General features: G+C 42.3%; 1 long non-coding RNA gene across 2 annotated transcripts in view; it reads left to right on the top strand.

Annotated features, from left to right (window-relative positions):
- Positions 1 to 18,718, top strand: part of LOC134351289 (uncharacterized) — a 38,828-nt gene extending 20,110 nt beyond the window's left edge. The window contains exon 4 of one of the 2 annotated variants that reach the window (XR_010019121.1): positions 18,665 to 18,718. This is a non-coding gene — a long non-coding RNA (uncharacterized LOC134351289). Of the gene's footprint in view, positions 1 to 12,030; positions 12,627 to 18,664 lie in introns of those variants that run through there. The other variant, XR_010019120.1, reaches the window with a different exon arrangement.
- The last annotated feature ends 1,205 nt before the right edge of the window (positions 18,719 to 19,923 follow it).

Below are 19,923 nucleotides of genomic sequence, written 5' to 3'. Positions count from 1 at the left end.
ACGTAGAATCAGTATGGATAGAACTGAGAAATTCTAAGGGTAGAAAAACCCTAATGGGAGTTATCTACAGGCCCCCAAACAGTAGTCTGGATGTAGGGTGTAAGTTGAATCAAGAGTTAAAATTGGCATGTAGCAAAGGTAATGCAACGGTTGTTATGGGGAATTTCAACATGCAGGTAGACTGGAAGAATCAGGTTGGTACTGGACCCCAGGAAAGAGAGTTTGTGTGTGCCTCTGAGATGGATTCTTGAACAGCTTTTACTGGAGCCTACCAGAGAGAACGCAATTCTAGATTTAGTGTTATGCAATGAACTGGATTTGATCAAGGACTTCGAGGTAAAGGAGCCATTAGGAGGTAGTGACCATAATATGATAAGTTTTAATCTACAAATTGAGAGGGAGAAGGGAAAATCGGAAGTATCAGTATTACAGTTGAACAAAGGGAACTATGGAGCTCTGAGGGAGGAGCTGGCCAAAGTTCAATAGAACAATACCCTAGCAGCGATGACAGTGGAACAACAATGGCAGGTATTTAGACCATAAGACCATAAGACAAAGGAGCAGAATTCGGCCATACGGCCCATCGAGTCTGCTCCGCCATTTTATCATGAGCTGATCCATTCTCCCATTTAGTCCCACTCCCCCGCCTTCTCACCATAACCTTTGATGCCCTGGCTACTCAGATACCTATCAATCTCTGCCTTAAATACACCCAATGACTTGGTCTCCACTGCTGCCCGTGGCAACAAATTCCATAGATTCACCACCCTCTGGCTAAAAAAATTTCTTCGTATTTCTGTTCTGAATGGGCGCCCTTCAATCCTTAAGTCATGCTCTCTTGTACTAGACTCCCCCATCATGGGAAATAACTTTGCCACATCCACTCTGTCCATGCCTTTCAACATTTGAAATGTTTCCATGAGGTCCCCCCCCCCCCCCCGATTCTTCTAAACTCCAAGGAACACAGTCCAAGAGCGGACAAACATTCCTCATATGTTAACCCTCTCATTCCCGGAATCATTCTAGTGAATCTTCTCTGTACCCTCTCCAACGTCACACATCCTTTCTTAAATAAGGAGACCAAAACTGCCCACAGTACTCCAAGTGAGATCTCACCAGTGCCTTATAGAGCCTCAACATCACATCCCTGCTCCTATACTCTATTCCTCTAGAAATGAATGCCAACATTGCATTCACCTCCTTCAGCACCGACTCAACCTGGAGGTTAACCTTAAGGGTATCCTGTACAAGGACTCCCAAGTCCCATTGCATCTCAGAACTTTGAATTCTTTCCCCATTTAAATAATAGTCGGCCTGCTTATTTCTTCTGCCAAGTGCATAACCGTACACTTTCTAACATTGTATTTCATTTGCCACTTATTTGCCCATTCTTCCAATCTATCCAAGTCTCTCTGCAGACTCTCCGTTTCCTCAGCACTACCGGCCCCTCCACTTATCTTTGTATCATCAGCAAACTTAGCCACAAAGCCATCTATTCCATAATCCAAATCGTTGATATACAATGTAAAAAGAAGCGGCCCCAACACGGACGCCTGTGGAACAGCACTGGTAACCGGCAGCCAACCAGAATAGGATCCCTTTATTCCCACTGTCTGTTTCCTGCCAATCAGCCAACACTCTATCCACGTATGTAACTTTCCTGTAATTCCATGGGCTCTTAATCTTGTTAAGTAGCCTCATGTGCGGCACCTTGTCAAAGGCCTTCAGAAAATCCAAATATACAACGTCCACTGCATCTCCCTTGTCTAGCCTAGTTGTAATTTCCTCAAAAAAATTGTAATAGATTTGTCAGGCAGGATTTTCCTTTAAGGAATCCATGCTGAATTCTGCCTATCTTGTCATATGCCTTTAGGTACTCTGTAACCCCATCTTTGACAATTGACTCCAACAACTTCCCAACCACCGATGTCAAGCTAACAGGTCTATAATTTCCTTTTTGCTTCCTTGCCCCCTTCTTAAATAGTGGAGAGACATTTGCATTCTTCCAGTCTTCCGGAACCATGCCAGAACCTATCGACTTTTGAAAGATCATCGCTAATGCCTCCGCAATCTACACAGCTACTTAATTCAGAACACGAGGGTGCATTCCATCTGGTCTGGGAGATTTATCTACCTTTAGACTATTCAGCTTCCTGAGTACTTTCTCTGTCGTAATTGTGACTGTGCACACTTCTCTTCCCTGCCACTCTTGAGTGTCCGGTATACTGCTGATGAATTCCTCAGTGAAGACTGGTGCAAAATACTCGTTCAATTCCTCCACCATCTCCTTATCTCCCATTACAGTTTCTCCAGCATCATTTTCTACCGGTACTATATCTACTCTCACCTGTCTTTTACTCTTTATATTCTTGAAAAAGTTTTTAGTATCCTCTTTGATATTATTTGCTAGCTTCCTTTCATAGTTAATCTTTTCCCTCTTAATGCCCTTCTTAGTTTCCTTTTGTAAGCTTTTAAAAACTTCCCAATCCTCTGTCTTCCCACTAATTTTTGCTTGCTCGTCTGCCCTCTCCTTTGTTTTAACTTTGGCTTTGACTTCTCTTGTCAACCACGGTTACATCTTTTTTCCATTCGAAAATTTCTTCTTTTTTGGAATGTACCTGTCTTGCACCTTCCTCACTTCTCACATAAACTCCAGCCACTGCTGCTCTGCCATCTTTCCCGCCAGTGTCCCTTTCCAGTCAACTTTGGCCAGTTCCTCTCTCATGCCACTGTAATTTCCTTTACTCCACTGAAATACCGACACATCAGATTTCAGCTTCTCTTTTTCAAATTTCACAGTGAACTCAATCATGTTATGATCACTGCCCTCTAAGGGTTCCTTCACCTCAATCTCTCTAATCACCTCTGGTTCATTACACAATACCCAATCCAGTACAGCCGATCCCCTAGTGGGCTCAACAACAAGCTGTTCTAAAAAGCCATCTCGCAGATATTCTACAAATTCTCTCTCTTGAGATCCAGTGCCGACCTGATTTTCCCAATCCACTCGCATGTTAAAATCCCCCACAATTATCATAACACTGCCCTTCTGACAAGCCTTTTCTATTTCCTGTTGTAATTTATAGTCCACATCACTGGAGCTGTTTGGAGGCCTATAAATAACTGCCATCAGGGTCCTTTTACCCCTGCGATTTCTTAGCTCAACCCATAAAGATTCTACACCTTCCGATCCTATTTCACCTCTTTCTAATGATTTAATATCATTTCTTACTAATAAAGCCACACCTCCCCCTCTGCCTACCTTCCTATCCTTCCAATACACCATGTATCCTTGGACGTTCAGCTTCCAGAGACATGCATCCTTTAGCCACGTCTCAGTGATGGCCACAAGATCATACCTGCCAATCTGTGGCTGTATGACAAGATCATCCACCTTATTCCTTATGCTGCGTGCATTTAAGTATAACACCTTAAGACCAGTATTTTCCCCCTCCCCCTTTTCCTTCTCCCTGGGCTTCCTGTCCCATGATCCTCTCATATCCCCTTTGCGAATCACCTGTCCAGCTCTTGGCTCCATCCCTCCCTCTCCTGTCTTCTCCTATCATTTTGGATCTCCCCCTCCCGCTCCCACTTTCAAATCTCTTACTAGCTCTTCCTTCAGTTAGTCCTGACGAAAGGTCTCGGCCCGAAACGTCGACTGTACCTCTTCCTAGAGATGCTGCCTGGCCTGCTGCATTCACCAGCAACTTTGATGTGTGTTGCTTGAATTTCCAGCATCTGCAAAATTCCTTGTGTAGAAGTATAACATAGCAAAGATGAGTGGGAAGCCAGAGGATTGCAAAACTTTTAAAAAGCAGCAGAAGATAACTAAAAAGGTAATATGCGAAGATAAAATGAGGTACGAAGGTAAACTAGCCAAGAATATAAAGGAGGATAATAAAAGCTTCTTTAGGTATGTGAAAGGGAAAAAATAGTTAAGACCAAAATTGGGCCCTTGAAGACAGAAAAGGGTGAATTTATTCTGGGGAACAAGGAAATGGCAGAGGAGTTGAACAGGTACTTTGGATCTGTCTTCACTAGGGAAGATGCAAATAATCTCCCAGATAGAATAGTGGCCAAAGGACCTAGGGTAATGGATGAACTGAAAGAAATTTATATTAGGCAGGAAATAGTGTTGGATAAACTGTTGGGTCTGAAGGCTGATAAGTCCCTGATACCTGATGGTCTGCATCCCAGGGTACTTAAGGAGGTGGCTTTAGAAATTGTGGATGCATTGGTAATCATTTTCCAATGTTCTATAGATTCAGGATCCGTTCCTGTGGATTGGAGGGTGGCTAATGTACCACTTTTCAAGAAAGGAGTGAGAGAGAAAACAGGGAATTATAGACCGGTTAGCCTGACGTCAGTGGTGGGAAGATGCTGGAGTCAATTATAAAAGATGAAATTGTGACACATTTGGATGGCAGTAACAGGATTGGTCCGAGTCAACATGAATTTACGAGGGGGAAATCGTGCTTGACTAATTTTCTGAAATTTTTTGAGGATGTAACAATGAAAATGAACAAGGGAGAGCCAGTGGATGTAGTGTAGCTGGACTTTCAGAAAGCCTTTGATAAAATCCCACATAGGAGATTAGTGGGCAAAATTAGGGCACATGGTATTGGGGGCAGAGTACTGACATGGACTGAAAATTGGCTGGCTGACAGGAAACAAAGAGTAGCAATTAACGGGTCCCTTTCGGAATGGCAGGCGGTGACCAGTGGGGTATCGCAGAGTTCAGTGCTGGGACCGCAGCTGTTTACAATATACGTTAATGATTTAGATGAAAAGATTAAAAGTAACATTAGCAAATGTGCAGATGACACAAAGCTGTGTGGCAGTGTGAAATGTGAGGAGGATGTTATGAGAATGCAGGGTGACTTGGACAGGCTGGGTGAGTGGGCGGATACATGGAAGATGCAGTTTAATGTGGATAAATGAGAGGTTATCCACTTTGGTGGTAAGAACAGGAAGGCAGATTATTATCTAAATAGAGTCAAGTTAGGAAAAGGGGAAAGTACAATGAGATTTAGGTGTTCTTGTACATCAGTCACTGAAAGCAAGCATTCAGGTACAGCAGGCAGTGAAGAAAGCTAATGGCATGTTGGCCTTCATAACAAGGGGAATTGAGTATAAGAGCAAACAGGTACTTCTGCAGCTGTACAGGGTCCTGGTGAGACCACACCTGGAGTATTGTGTGCAGTTTTAGTCTCCAAATTTGAGGAAGGACATTCTTGCTATTGAGGGAGTGCAGCCGAGGTTCACAGGGTTAATTCCCGGGATGGCGGGCCTGTCATATGTTGAAAGATTGGAGTGACTGGGCTTGCATACACTGGAATTTAGAAGGATGAGAGGGGATCTGATTGAAACATATAAGATTATTTAGGGATTGGACACGCTGGAGGCAGGAAGCATGTTTCCACTGATGGATGAGTCCAGAACCAAAGGCCACAGTTTAAGAATAAGGGGTAGACCATTTAGAACAGAGTTGAGGAAAAACTTTTTCACCCAGAGGGTGGTGGATATGTGGAATGCTCTGCCCCAGAAGGCAGTGGAGGCCAAGTCTCTGGATGTTTTCAAGAAAGAGATAGATAGAGTTCTTAAAGATAGCGGAATCAGTTATGGGGATAAGGCAGGAACTGGATACTGATTGTGGATGATCAGCCATGATCACAGTGAATGGCGGTGCTCCTGCGCCTATTGTCTATTGTCTATTGTCTATTGACATGATAGAGGTATAAAAGATATGAAGAGGAATAGATAGAGTGGACAGCCAACACCTCTTCCTCAGGGCACCACTGCTCAATGCAAGAGGAGATGGCTTTAAGGTGAGGGGTGGGAAGTTCAAGGGGGATATTAGAGGAAGGTTTTTTACTCAGAGAGTGGTTGGTGCGTGGAATGCACTGCCTGAGTCAGATGGTGGAGGCAGATACACTAGTGGAATTTAAGACACTACTAGACAGGCATATGGAGGAATTTAAGGTGGGGGGTTAAATGGGAGGCAGGGTTTAAGGGGCAGCATAACATTGTGGGCCAAAGGGCCTCTACTGTGCTGTACCGTTCTATGTTCTATGTTCTATGTTCTATTGTGATTCCGTGAAGACAGTTTTGAAATAGCCTGTGGATCATTTTTCATCAGAAAGGTTTAAGTACAAAGTGGTGTGTCAGCAAACTCTCTTAGTAGGGTCTTCACGGCTCAACATGATCTTGCCTCCTCCTCTGAGTTCCCAGCTCAAACTGAATGGACCTCGATGAACACAGTAAATCCGTTAGTCGAGTCATGGAGTCACAGACTATGCCATCAAACACTTCAATCATTCTGAACAGTGAGCACACACTTACACTTTTTCTATACTATTTCCAGGTTATTCACTCCACATTCCACCATTCAGCTGCAAGAATGGGGACACACTGCAGAGACATCACATCCTATCTGCACCACAGTGATTATCAACGCACCAAAAGCACTGAAAGGATTTCAGCGGTATAAGGAATGACTACCCCAGCAGATTCAGAAGATGGCTGAATAGTCTGCAGTGAGATCTGAGTCTATCCCCTAGGCCTCACGTTTTCTCTTCAGTTACCGAATATGTGGAATGTGCTCTTCATAGCACTGTACCACACCGATGATAGGTTTCATCTTCTAATGGCAGTTTAGCTTTATATAAGACTATAAGATCTAGGAGCAAACTTAGGCCAGTCAGTCCAGTGAGTCTTCTCCACTATTCCATCTTGGATGACTTAGTAGTCCCTCTCAACCCTATTCTCCTGCCTTCTCCCCATAACCTTTGATGGACATATTAATGTAGAACTTATCAAACTGTGCTTTAACTATATCCAATGACTTGGCCTCCAGAGCCATATATGGCAATGAATTTCAAAGATTCACCATCATCTAACTAAAATAATTCCTCCTCATCTCTGTTCTAAAGGGATGTCCCTCTATTCTGAGGCTATGCCCTCTGGTCCTAGACTCCCCGACTATAGAAAACATCCTCGCCACGTCTATTTTGTCTAGATTTTTAATATTAGATAGGTTTCAATGAGATACTCCTCATTCTTCTAAATTCTAGCGAGTACATGCCCAGAGCCATCAAATGCTCCTTATACGTTAACCATTTCATTCCCAGAATCATTCTTCTGAACCTTCTCTGGACCCTCTTTATGTATGAATATTATGGATGTTATCCAGTGCATGGCTGATGCTGAGGAAGCATCTAGTCTGCTAACAGGATTGGTGGCCATGAGTGCTTGGTCTAATTTGTGGCTGTCACATTTTCAGCGGGAGATTACCTCCAGTGTGATTGCCTGCAAGTAAGTCATATGTGCATGCTTCGAAAGAAAACCCGGTTGAAAGCAATCCATTTTCTGAGGGATGGTGTATTTGTATGAGTTTTTTCTTAAGTTTGCTTGGCCTACTCTTTTCCTGAGGTCTTCAGGAAAAGGATTTTACGTTAATAAGTTGAAGATAGTTTGCTGTGAAGTTCTTTAGTGATGCCTTCACAAATGTGGCAGCGAAAAGTTCTGAATGGTGTCCAGCATCTCTACTTGCAGATGCTGGTCACATGTATATCGAAGCATATAGTAAAATGTGTCATTTTAAGTCAACAACTAACACAGTCTACGGTTATGCTGGCTGCAGCCCGCTAGTGTTGCCATGCTTCTGACATCATATAGCATGTCCATAATTTACTAATTCAACCTGTATGTCTTCGGAATGTGCGAGGAAACTGGAGCACTCAGAGGAAATTGTACTTTCCACGTGGTCACTGAGAGAATATACAAATTTCCTGGAGGCCACAGTGGAAATCGTACCCCAAAGAGTGATCACTGGCACTGTAAAGTGATTGCACTAACCGATAGGTGACCATGCCATTCCTTGTAAGACCATCTGGTTAACAGTTTGCGTGCCATTCTAGAAACCTCTGGACACTGCTCCATACCTTACTCCATACCAGCTATCAGCTGATCCTTCACAACTCAATGGTGTCTGACTTGGAGAGAAATCTGTGTATGTCCTGGTTATTCAAGGTGGCAGCGCTAGTGAGTTCGGTAGGTGACATTGGAGTAGCCAAGGCAAGAAACTGCAGTCCTTGTGAACCCCACAGAATGCAGTGCCTTTATGATGGTGATGCAGGATCGTCTGCTGCATGCAGTGCTCCTGATGTGGCTATCTCTACATCGTTCAGATCCAATATAGGCTGAGGGATCGCTTTGTCGAGCACCTTTCCTCTGGTGCCCAAATTCTTTGACAGATCCCCAACCCAGTACCACAACTTCCTGTCCCACTGCATCTTGCACTTGGAGCTGCATCCACCTCTGTATTCTGCAGACCAAGCCAAGTGTGCTTTTCTCACCTCTCTCTTAACTGGCTGAGCACATACCTGGGCTGCCGCTGCTAACTGGGCAACAAAATTGCCATTTGCCATAAATATGAGGGGTTCACTGCTGAGTTGTGCTGGGTTTTGACCATTCAGGAGGTGGAAGCGGGGCAGCGGATTGGATACATCACCTGCGTCAGTGCTTGTACTTGGTGCTGGATTACACCCTAAATTCAGGACATTTGCAACATAGTTGGGCTGGAATTCAGAAGTGCTGCTTGCCCATTAACATCATGGCCTCTTGGTGCACTTAAAAGATGAGCTTTCTAACTGAGATCTGCCCAATGAACTTGAAAGCTTCATCATCCTGGTCCTCCATGTTGACAAGCATTTTGTGGAGAGACTCTCCAGATCAGCAACTAAAACCCCAATTCAGCCAGAACCATTTCAGGCTGCAGGACCTGAATCAGCAATGCCTCCATAGCCCATGAAGTTCGAGCAATGCATGTATTTTGATAAGGAAACAACTTGTGCACTTAATGTGGAGAATCTGATCACCCATGTATCAAATATCCATTGCTTCCAGGAAAACAGCACCACCAGAGACAAGTGACCTTCTATCTGTTAAGCTCCCTGTGGTTCCTTATTCCAGCCCCTTAGCCCATCTCATTCTTTCTGTCCTCCTCCACACCCCGAGAGCCCTATGAGCAAGGGAGCTCTGGGTAGACCTTGGTGCAGCAGGCAACTTTCTGGATCAGATTCTGAGTCTGCAGCTTGGACTCCCTGCTGATCCTATCTCACACTCTTTCTGCACCATGACCATTCATGGACTTCCCTTGAGATCTGGTATGTTCAGAGTGCGCACACGTCCTATGCACATGAGCATCAGAGACCACCATGAATCCATTCAATACCTCCTTATTGACTAACCCAACACTTCTCTCATCTTAGATTACACCTGGCTCTCCACTCACAACCTTCACTTCGCCTGGACACTAATGAACTAAGAACCGACCTGCCGGACTATCTGTCTGCAACCTCAGCTGACTTTACCCCATAAATCCGCAGAGACAGAGGAAACCTTCAACTTCACCAAGCTCCCACAAGAATACCACAACTTAGACATCACCTTCAGTAAAAATGAAGTCAGTTTCCTGCCGCTGCACAGACCACAAGGTCATGGTTGTCACTTCTATTCAGTCCTTCAGTGTCTCCTTGAAAACCAACCATGCTGCAAGTTAGAGAAATTGTAGTTCCATACCTGAGTCAGTCATTACCTTCCTGGGTTATGTCTTTTCATCCCAAGGCAAAACCATGGACCCAGAGTAAGTGAGCGATATCTTTGAATGGCCCCAACTGAACTCCCTCAAACAGCTACAGCACTTCTTGGGCTTTTCCAACTTTTACTGCCAGCTCCTCAGGAACTACAGCCAAAATTCCACTCCCCAGATTCTCTTACCAAGTCACCTACCTCACAGATAACCTAGTCTGCTGCTATGGACCACACTTTCAAGGAACTCAAAATATGCTTAACCATCGCCCCCATTCTCTGTGGACGCATCTGATGTGAACTCTGGGGCCATGCTCTCCCAGCAAGAACTGGATGGGAAAATGTATCTTTGTGCCCTCTTATGGTGCAAGTTCAATTCTACATAGCGCTGTTATGGAGTAGGAGACAGGGAGCTATTCACCATTAAATGGGCCATGGAGGAATGGAGACATCAACTGATGGGGAAAACCGAGCCCTTCCTGATCTGGACTGACCACCAGATCTTCATATCCATTCAAGTGGCCCACCAACTCAATTATCATCAGGCTCACTAAACACCCTTCTTCAAGCAATTCATCTTCACCATCTCCTACCAAACTGCCTCTGAGAACACACTTTGGATGGTCAGACTACTATAGAACTTAAACGTAGAATGATAGGGCACTAGGGAGTGTAATGGAACAGAGGGATTTAGGCGTTTTAGAGCAAAGTACATTACAAGCAGTATTGTAGGTAGACAGGGTGATGAAAAGTGCATTTAGCACACTGGCTTTCATCAGTCCAGACTTTCTAGAACAGCTTATTGTTGAGCCCACTTGGGGATCGGCTATGCTGGATTGGGTGTTGTGTTCAACAGTTCCCACCCACTGATTGACCAGATAACATAGAACATTAAACAGTAGAGTACAGGATCAGGGCCTTTGGCCCACACTGTGTGCTGAACACGGTGTCAAATTAAACTCCATCTCTTCTGCCTGTAAATAATCCATATCCTTCCATTCTCTGCACATTCATGTCTATTCCAAAGCCTCATGAACACCACTATCCCTTGCAGCTTGCTTCAGACATTTACCATTCCTTGCATAAAAATCTTTTATTGTGGCTTTCTGGAGATTTACATAGATATTGCTGTGTAGGCCTAATTGCTTTTTGCTATTGTGTAGTAACTTTGGGGTGATATCAGTTGTTACAGATATTACTATTGGGACAATGTATACCTTGTTCATATATACCCTTTCAATTTCCTCTTTTAATACAGCTTATTGACTTATTGATTTATGTATATTATATGTGTTTGGAATAGCTATATCTATTAAGTAAGTTGCTGTTGCTTGTTAATCCTGTATTATTATATCCAGACAGTTATTACGGATTGTCCTATATGTAATTGTGGATCGGTCTTAATATAATTTGTGGGACTCTGACTCTAAAACTGGATCAGGACTGTATTTATAGTAAGGTGTGCTTTTTTGAGTTTGTATTGTAAATCAAGGTTTTGGTGAATTTTGTTTACCACTTGATTGTTAAACTGCTGCAGGATCCTGTAAAGTGTTGGATTAGAAACATAGAAAACCTACAGCACAATACAGGCCCTGCGGCCCACAAAGTTGCGCCGAACATGTCCCTACCTTAGAAATGACTAGGCATACCTATAGCCCTCTATTTTTCTAAGTTCCATGTACCTATCCAAAAATCTCTTAAACGACCCTATCATATCCACCTCCACCACCGTTGCCAGCAGCCTGTTGCATGCACCCACCACTCTCTGAGTGAAAAAATTACTCCTAACATCTCTGTACCTACTCCCCAGCACTTTAAACCTGTGCCCTCTTGTGGCATCCATTTCAGCCCTGGGAAAAAGCCTCCGACTATCCACACAATCAATGCCTCTCATCATCTTATACACCTCTATCAGGTCACCTCTCATCCTCCTTCACTCCAAGGAGAAAAGGCCAAGTTCACTCAACCTATTCTCATAAGGCATGCTCCCTAATCCAGGCAACATCCTTGTAAACCTCCTCTGCACTCTTTCTATGGCTTCCACATCCTTCCTGTACTAAGGCGACTAGAACTGGGCACAGTACTCCAAGTGGGGTCTGGCCAGGGTCCTATATAGCTGCAACATTACCTCTCGGCTCCTAAATTCAATTCCACGATTGATGAAGGCCAATACACCGTACGCCTTCTTAACCACAGAGTCAACCTGCGCAGCAGCTTTGAGTGTCCTGTGGACTCGGACCCCAAGATCCCTCTGATTCTCCACACTGCCAGGAGTCTTACCATTAATGCTATATTCTGCCATCATAGTTGACCTACCAAAATGACTGTTTCTGTTTTTTTTGCAGCATTTTCTATACTTATCATCTTGAATTTGTTGGTGTTTTATTATGTATTTTTGATTATTTTTGTGTTAACCATCTGGTTCTGTATTACAATAAGGAACCCCTCTGTTTCTGGGAAGAAGACTCCTATCAGATCCAGGCGTTCGATGCTTCCTTGTTGACATCTAGTCTGCTCAGATCATGGGGATGTCTTCCATAGAGGGTTATGCTCTTCCATCGGTTAACCTTTTCTGCTGTAGTGATAATTACTTCATTTTTTGGGATTGTGCTGTCACTTAAATTTAGTGGCATATATTTCCTATTAGAATTTCATATGCTCGCATGGAGTGCTGATTCATGTTTTCATTGATGAAAATGTATTCTTAGAAGTTTTATCTGACTTTTGTGTAATTTTTTATGTCTGTTATTTCTCTTCCTCCTTTTGTCCAAGGTAGTCTCAGTCTGAATGTGTTCGAGTGTACGCAGAGTTTTCTAAAATCTGTCCTTCGAGTTCTTATTTTTCTTTGTAAGTTTTCCAGATCAGTTTTGGACCAAGATATTATTATTATTAATATCATCTTTGTTTTATATTCACACAGTTTGTCTTCTTTTGCACATTGTTGCTTGTTAGTTTTCGTTCGTGTGTAGTTTTTCAATAATTCTATTTTATTTCTTTGTTTTGTTCTGAATGCCTGCAAGAAAGCAAAACTCAGGGTTGCATATGGTGACATATCTGTACTTTGCTAATAAAGCTACTTCGTATTTATTTTAAAGTAACTGTGATCCAGCATTAGAATTCATTATCTATATGATTGATAGCACTCGAATGAAATAACTCCTCCAAAAGGAATTGGATTGACAATGACTAAGTAAGACTTTGGTCAGACCCCACTTGGAGGACTGTGTTCAGTTCTGGTCACCTCACTGCAGGAAGGATGTAAATACAATACAGAGAGTGCAGAGGGGATTTATAAGGATGTTTGCCTGGATTGGAGAGCGTGACTTATGAGAATAGTTTGAGTAAATTTGGCCATTTCTCCTTGGTGCAACAGAGGTATATATGATGATGAGAGCCACTGATTATGTGGATAGCCAGAGGATTTTTCCAAGGGCTGAAATGGCTAACATGAGGGTACGTGGTTTTAAGGTGCTTGGAAGTAGGTACAAAGGGAATGTCGGGATAAGTTTTTCACACAGAGATACATAGAAACATAGAAAATAGGTGCAGGAGTAGGCCATCCGGTCCTTCGAACCTGCACCACCATTCAGTATGATCATGGCTGATCATCCAACTCAGAACCCTGTACCTGCCTTCTCTCCATACCCCCTGGTCCCTTTAGCCACAAGAGCCATATCTAACTCCCTCTTAAATATAGCCAATGAACTGGCCTCAACTGTTTCTTGTGGCAGAGAATTCCACAGATTCACCACTCTCTGTGTGAAGAAGTTTTTCCTCATCTCGGTCCTAAAAGGCTTCCCCTTTATCCTCAATACTGTGACCCCTCGTTCTGGACTTCCCCAACATCGGGAACAATCTTCCTGCATCTAGTCTGTCCAATCCCTTTAGAATTTTATACGTTTCAATAAGATCTCCCCTCAATCTTTTAAATTCCAGAGAGTATAAGCCTAGTCGATCCAGTCTTTCATCATATGAAAGTCCTGCCATCCCAGGAATCAATCTGGTGAACCTCCTTTATACTCCCTCTATGGCAAGAATGTCTTTCCTCAGATTAGGGGACCAAAACTGCACACAATATTCATGAGTGGTGGGTGCATGGAATGCACTGCCAGGGATGGTGGTGGAGGCAGATAAAATAGGGTCTTTTAGGAGACTCTTAGATAGATACATTGATCTTGGAGGAAGAGGCCTGCTCAACCCAATATTACATGACATTTTATATGCTAAAGATCAAAGGTAACAGCAGGACAATTCTATACTTACAATGCTTCCTTTAAATTACATATAGCTGTCAAACACCTCATGGCGACAGAGGAGACTTAAAGAACATCATTCCCAGCTGCTATTGTTATTCTTTTTAATCTTCAAATGATTAAATTCAAAACCTGAGCATCCAGTCAGTGAGAAAGGTCAATAAACAGAAAGTATATTGACCTGCCTACCTACATTTACAGTGAGCCAATAATTTACGGTGAGTAATGTTGTCCTCCTGACTCAGGAGATTTCATAAAGGATCATAATTGTGCTAATTGAAATTTAACAGCTGACACAAGGGTAGCCTTTTCTTTCTCTCCGTCTGTACCATGAAGGTGACCTTGCCTATATCACTAGATAAATATTTTGCATCCTGAATACCTTTAAGTGTATCTTATGGATTTTGGACTGCTGATCTTGAAAATCGCCATGAAATTTCCCCATCACATACCATTTCTTTGGAAATCACCTTCATAATTCAACTCAGGATAACTGACGCCAAGATTAAGGAGGCATTTTTGCTGATTCACAAATCAAACAGGTCATCAATAACAGGCAATTCAAAGAACTTCTAATGGGACCAGAGAAAATCACATGGAAGGCATTTAGGAAAGTTGTTGAAAATTTTCTTGGCAACTACAGAGCACCAAACTACGTGCAGCTGGTTGACAACATGCTTCAAACATGCAAAACTATGAGGTGCAACATGTCACTAAAGATTCATTTTCTGCATTCCCATTTAGACTTCTTTCCTGCAAATCTTGGCACTGTCAGTGATAAGCATGGTGAAAGGTTTCACCAGATCATTGCGGTCATGGAGTAACGGTATCAGGGCAACTGGTATCCATCACTGCTGACTGATTATTGCTGGAGAATCCTCATAAACTGAGTACAAATGAAAATCATCAACAAAACATTTTACACTTAGTTGAGCTATTGCAAAGTATCAACGTTGTTATGCAATTAAATGCATTACATTCAATTAAAGTTAAATTTCTATTTTCTCCAAATTCCCGTGTGATACAAGTAGTCTGAAATTATATTTGTGTTCAGCTTCAAGTGGTCTATCATAATAAAAAAACAATCTGAGGAATCAACTCTTTCAAAAAGAATTATTGTCCAGTGTATTCATATAATTATCCCAGGATTCAGTCCATCAGTGATCCACTGAAGCACAAATCATGTTAACTGACCTCACTACAACAGCAGCACAATCAGGAAGTTCTTATTTTTAGGATAAAAACTTGCTGCCTAAATAATTATAATTTGATCTGAGACAAAATTTTGCAGTGGAACTTCCCTGCTACCATAAGCAAATGAACATTTTGTTTATTTCTTTCCTTGCTGGTATCTGTGTGAGTTGTTTGATATCACTTTTGTTTGCAAGGTTGCAATTTCTGAATTACATTCCATTTCATCAAACAAAACTCCAAATGGTTACAAAAAGGTTACATTTTCTTACATCAGTGCAGATATTAGTGAGAGAATCTATCTCAATTGAATTATACATTATCAGTGGGTGAGATGGTGGAACAAAATTCTTAATAATTTACCAGCCCCTGCATACATATAGCCTTGATGTCTGAATGTGCTCTTTCAGGTGACATTTTCTGCATTCATTGAGTGAATAGTTTTCAACTGCTTGGAGCTTGTTTTATGATGGTAATTTAAACATTGTAGCTCTATAAATGGCGTATTCAGGGATATCTTCAACCTCTAGCTCCCACAGTGTGTGGCTTCAATCATACCGGTGCCCAAGAAGAGCATGGTAACCTGTCTCAATGACTATCACCCAGTGCACTTACATCCACATTGATGAAATGTTCTGAGAGGTTGGTATCCAGTCCGAGTGGCGACTATGATCCACTCCATTTCGCCTACTGAAGCAACAGGTCTACAGCAGAAGCCATCTCATTGGCATCTTCACACGGCAAAGATGCATACAACTGGATGCTTTTTATCGATGACTACTCAGCATTTAATATCATCATTCTCTCAAAAATAATCAATAAACTCCAAGTGCTGAGCTTCAATACTCCAGAGTGCAATTGGATCCTGGATTTCCTCACTTGTAGATCCCAGTCAGCTCAGATTGGCAAAAACATCTCCTCCATAATCTTTATTAGCACAGGAGCACCAGGAATGTGTGATTAACCACCTGCTTTACTTGTTTTACACCTATGACTGTGTGGCTAAGTACACCACCCAGGCCATGTTCTTTTCTCACTACTGCCTTCAGGTAGAAGGTACAGGAGCCTCAGGACTTGCACCACTAGGTTCAAGAACAGTAACTACCCCTCAACCATTAGGTTCTTGAACAAAAGGTGATAAGAACACTCGTTCTATTTCTGTAAAGGACTGTTATTTTTGTTATTTCATACTCTCATTATTTATTGCTATTTATTTATATTTGCATTTGCAGTTTGTTGTCCATTAGTCCTGTTAGTTACCGTTCTATAGATTTGTATGCCCACAGAAAAAGAATCTCAGGGTTGTAGCTGGTGACATGTCTGTACTCTGATAATAGAGTTGACTTTGAACTTTGAATGTCATGACTTACATATTGTCAAAGAAGAAAAGGCATGGTAAAACTTGTTAATATTATCTCTCTCTCTCTATTTTCCCACATTCCTTTCACTCCTTCTCCCTTTCTTTACGACACTTTTCCTGAAACCCTTCTGTTCTTTCTCCATCTCCCCTTCTCCCTCTTGCTGTCTATTTATCTATCTACCCACCTTTATCTCTCTCTCTTTCTCTATTTATCTATCATCCCACATATCTCTCTCTCTCTCTCTCTCTCTCTCATTCTCTCTCACATTTTATATATTTTGGACACCCTCAGGGCATGCTTAGGTACTACATTTTTGGTCAATGCCAGTATTTATGGATTGGTCCAGCCATCCAATCCTGTTATAGTCAGGCACTATTAGTTAGTCTTCCTACAGCTACTTCTACAGTATACATCAACTTTACTCAGGTTACGTCCACACTACGCTGGATAATTTTGAAAACAAATTTTTTTGTCTTTCTTTTGCCCCTTCGTCCACATTGAAACGGCATTTTCATCCCCTGAAAATGGAGCTTTTCTAAAACACTCTCCAGAGTGTGTAAATTTGAAAACAACTGTTGCACGTTGTGGTGTGGACGGGGTAAACGGAGATATTTAAAAATGCTGTCATGACAACACCACAACAACAATGCTTTTTCTGCTTCTGCTTGGTACTGTGCAAGCACTCCCGTACAGCTGTTACAACACGCAGTCGGTGTGAACGGCGTGAGAGTTAAGTTGCAAAGTGAGCTTTTTTGACTAGGTCCCCTAAATTGATTTGATTGAGTCTATCTTTAAAAATATTAATGTCAGAAATACTGCGCAGGTTTGGCGGCAGAAGATTCCACTCTCTTGTTGATCTTGGGTAGAAGACGGCTTTATGCATGTGTTGTTTACTTTATTGTCTACGTTAATAGCTTGTTTGGAGTTAAACATCTCCACGTTCTCCACTGCTTTGCTGACTTTGTAGTTGTTTGTAACTGGCAGAAACAGCTCGACTTCATTGTCTGCCTAAACGAAGAAGTCCAGTCTGCTTTTTCCAGCAGAGGTTTTCTTTGTATTCCTCGAAGATATTGTTGAAAACTTTCTTTCGCTGTTGTTGTTGGTACTCTCGTTTTTGACCAATAGATATAGCACAATGCCGCCGCAGAAACGTAAATATTATACCGTTTCCTCTTCGCTTGTTTTCTGTAGATGTGTCTGCGCATGCCCAGTAGGAGTAGATTCTCCGAAACACCTGTTTTAATGTGGACAGAGATATTTTGAAAAACACCTAGTGTGGACACCTGTCGTTTTTATTCGAAACCGGCGTTTTCAAAATTATCTGGTCTAGTGTGGACGTAACCTCGGTCTCTCCACATAAGATAGCCTATTTCTTAGAGCGATCAATCTGTAATGTGATCAATAAAGACATTTAGCAAGAAATCTGCTTGAAAGTCCTTCATTCTCTCCTCAGCAAATTCAAATCCTGGTAGGCAAGCTTTAAAACTTGTGAATGTCTGAACTGCAACTAATTAGATTTAAGTGTTGATCTCAAGCTTGAGCAAAAGAAAATGATGGCATCTCCAGCTGCAACACCATTTGGTACAGGAAATGCAATGCATCAGATTGCAAACAATACAACAGATAGCGAGGACTGCTGAAAATGAATAAATTCTCCTTGGGTCTCCAGCCAGGTATAGCTATTGATTATAGCCAACTACTTGATGACAAACTCGAAGGGTGTCATCGAAACATCAGTTATAGTCAATATCTGTATCTGGCTGGAAGTCCAAGAAGAGTTTATTCATCATATACACCGGGAAAACACTAGATCCTTTTTGACTGAAGAAAACATCGTTGGGGTATCTCCCCCTCCCCCTGCAATTCAGGACATATATCAGAAGCCCTGAATACACGGTGCCTCCAGACTTGTCAAGGACCCTTTCCATCCTTCCTACCATCTCTTTGACCTCCTGCCTGATGGCAGAAGGTTCCACAGCAGAAGAACCAGAACGGTTAGGCTGGGTAACAGCTTCTGCCACCAGGCTGCTGGACTTCTTAACACCCTGCTGCCAACTAGCACATGTGTATACTCTGTCTGAACACCCTGCCGCAGCCCCTCGCCACTCCGCACACCTTCCCAACTCACCAACACACTCTCATACTGCACTGCACATTTCATCTTTGATTGCTGCTGTTTCGCATACTTAAATGACTGCTTGTTTTACTATAATAGTCTCACAAGCATTATATTGTCTCACATAAACATGTGAAACTTCCTTTTACCAGGCATCTCTGGAAATGTAGCTCATTATGCCCTCGCTAACAGCCACTGGATCCTGCAGCGAGAAACCCACCTTTCACCGGCTTCATATGTCTGGGGTGTATACTACTTTGGTCCCACCAAATCTGTGAAGTTGGGATGTCTCGCCCATCAAACCCAGGTTTGTGTGAATGCTGTGTGATTTACTGCTCCCAGCAATCGCCCGTCAGCAAGAAATAACAGATCATACACTGCATACAGTTAATCAGAAGTATATTTAAGAATGTTAACTTAAACAGACAGTTATTAATGAAAGTAAGAAAAAAGAACAAAAAGGGTCCTCTATAGGTAAACAGTCACATGTGCATGGTGGAACTCAAATCTTGCACTTGTCTGTAAATGAAAGTATTTACATGAAAGCACACACCACCTTCCGAAGGTCGCTTAAAATCCATCTTGAACAAATGGGCTTTCCCACAGAATTATTGGTCCTTCCTCCTCAAAGCCATTCATCTTTACAAAGCACCTTGTGCAACAGGGATGGCATCCTTCACCATCTTCCCTCCTGTCTTCTCCCAGCTCCCGCCTACAAAAACCTCTCCACCCAGGTTTCTCTAGAACTTTCTCCCAGTTCCACCATCCTGGTTGACTGACACCACATTCCTAAGTTGAACAACAAGCCTCTTACCTCAGCTCAAATCCAAACAATCTGAAAACAGAACAGACTGCTCTTACAGAACTACTAAAATGAAATACCCACAGCATAGCAGTAAAAATCTTAACCAGGGCATTACACTTGCATGTCACACTTTCTGTCAACCTGTCAATCTTCAGGCCATGTCACTCAGAGACTTGTGCTAATATTATTCTGTGACTGTATGCGCTGGATCATAACTACTGTATATTTACTGTGTGTGACTATACGTACTGTGTTTTGCACCTTAGCTCAAAAGGAACAATGTTTTGTTTGGTTGTACACTTGTGTATTGTTGAATGACAATAAACTTGAACTTTATCTGAAGGAATTCTTTACGATACATTCCACTTCTAGTGATCGAAGTCACTTTCAATGGCAATAAATCTATGAAACCACCTTGCATTATTAAGATCTGCACCACTCTCATGGAAGGGAACTGCTCTGCTAGCAAAGAAGAAAGAGAAAAATTGGAATGGACTGTCTGAGTGTTTCACCTGCCTCATTAGTAACTAAAGATCGCAAATATGACTGGGCTGTACATCACAGTGAGTACCAAATCAGTCACTCCTTATTCCTGTGACCCTTGAC

Source organism: Mobula hypostoma, chromosome 9 (assembly GCF_963921235.1).
Source record: "Mobula hypostoma chromosome 9, sMobHyp1.1, whole genome shotgun sequence".
Taxonomy (NCBI): Eukaryota; Metazoa; Chordata; class Chondrichthyes; order Myliobatiformes; family Myliobatidae; genus Mobula; species Mobula hypostoma.
This window is presented reverse-complemented; position numbering and strand designations above follow the sequence as displayed.